Source organism: Pseudocercospora fijiensis (assembly GCF_000340215.1).
Source record: "Pseudocercospora fijiensis CIRAD86 unplaced genomic scaffold MYCFIscaffold_13, whole genome shotgun sequence".
Taxonomy (NCBI): domain Eukaryota; kingdom Fungi; phylum Ascomycota; class Dothideomycetes; order Mycosphaerellales; family Mycosphaerellaceae; genus Pseudocercospora; species Pseudocercospora fijiensis.
In genome coordinates, this window is record NW_006921544.1 from 152,240 (window position 1) to 154,498 (window position 2,259).

A 2,259-nucleotide genomic window follows, 5' to 3' on the forward strand; every position below is an offset into this window, starting at 1 on the left:
CTAAGAATACTAAGTCTCGTGCTACGGCATACTAGTTAATTATCGAAGGACCCGAGAAGGACTTAGTTAATGCTTTTAAGGAAGTCTTAGATTAATACTAATCGAGGTATGTGTTTGCCGTATGTTACTTAGGGTTACACTAATAATATATAGGTTATATAGGTAGACTAAAAGCTCCGCTAAGCGACCTCCGCTTATCGATTAGAATATAATACTATAACGTCGCATCGATATAAATAGTATATAGAATGTCTTAGAATTGTAGGCGTAACAAGCGCTAAGTGTTTGTAGGTAAAATAAAGACGGTCGAATTTAGCTAACTTCTGCTACTTGCTCGCGAAAGCATTAATATAACATTATATAGTATTATACCTAGTAAAGAATCTACTTAGAATTGTACGCTCTACAACCTCTAAGTGTTTTCTTCTTAAAATATTAGTGTCGCAATATAGGTATATGCTACTATCTACTAACCTGTAGCTAAAGCCGGCTAGCTATAGTAAACCCGCCTTAGGAGATTAATAATATCTTAACGCCGCAACGTCGCATTTACTTTATTTTTACAGCGTTAAACTCGCAATTGCACGCGCTACAATATATAGTTCTAACAATTCTATATTTCGCGTTGTACGCTAAGTTAGTTATTTTAGCTGTCTAAATCTAATAGTTTATATTTAGACCCTTGCTACGTAAGGCGTTTATAAATAAACGGATAATGTTACTAAGCCTACGCGTAAGGGTCTAATAGGAGATAGACCGCTCCTATACTTCTAAAGGCCTTATCTAGATAGATAGTCTTAAACTAGATTGATCTAGATAGTATAGTTTCCGGTAGTAAGCTACGGAATTCCCTTTACCGCGCCGGTAGTCGTCTCGTTAGTAGATATCTTTATCGTTAGATTTCTCGACTCGTAGTAGTCGTATCGATAAGATTTCTATATCGTCTAATTTATATTAGTCGGTTCTTTTTACCTAGAGACCGGCGTCTATAGCGGAGTAGTAACCGTTATCTTATTATCGTTCGAAGTTATACGCTTTTTTAAAGCTATAGAGTAACGTCGGATAAAGTTTAAGCTTACGTAAGCGAACTACCTAATCGGATAATTCCTCGAAGTTTCTCGTTTCTTTTCTTACGTTCCGGGCTTATAACTATTCTAGATAAGCAATAAACTAATAGACTTGCTTACCTATTAAATAAAGGACTTACTAGCTACTTATATACCCTAGCGCTAAGAATTATAAGCTATTACTAAGCTATAAATAAGTAATCCTTTAACTTCCTTTTCTTTCTCTTACTTATAAATCTAACTAGCCTTATATATTCTTAAGTATTCTAATACCTACTACTATCTATATATATTCCTATAATATAGACTTATTCGTAGAATCGAATCGACGCGAGGAGTAGGAGGAAGTATCTATTAATAAGAAGGAAAAGGCACTACCTCGAAACCTAACTACCTTAAGTATATTACCGCGAGTAGACGATACTCTAGCATTATCTAGCGTAGTAGGCCGTCTACTATAGGAAACGTAAGCTCTCGAGGAATTAGATCTTAGTAATTAGGCTAATTAAGAGACCGGTCGTAGATTCTACTACTATATATCTTCGAGAGAATACTAGCGACTCCTAGAGATACTAGTAGTATATCTATAGGTAGGTTATCTTACTTATCGCGTCGCCTATCCCGACCTTAGATAAGATAGAGTAGCTCTCTCCCTAACTCCTAGCGCGGGAAATAAGTATATTAAGTCTAGCCTACCGCCTCGATATAGAGATATAGTATCTCGATAACTTCTTTCTAGAAATTATCTCCTATTTCGATAGAAGTCTTCCCTACCTACCGTATACTCTAGCCTACCGTATAGTAGCGTACGGTTCTACTATATATATTTAATACGGTCGTATTTGTAAGGGTTAGTAGCTAAGTAGTAAGAATGTGTACGAAACTTTAAACTAAACTAAAGGGAGCACTAAATCAATATAGCTACTATCTATATAAGACGAACTACGAAGAAAGGAAGAAGGGTGCCTTAGAGGGAGAGCCCCTTCCTTAGTATTCCGCCCTGCGGCCGTCTAGCGCGTCCGACGCGTAAGCGTAAGTACGTATATCCTGCTTGTCCGCTATCTCGTAGCGCCTTTGTCTCCTAGCTAACTAGCGCAGCGCGCGTATACGAACTCGTTTAACCGCTCTTAAGTAAACATGTTTCTCCTAGCTCTTCCCTACCTTCCGGTTCCTTCCTACTACTCGGATCATC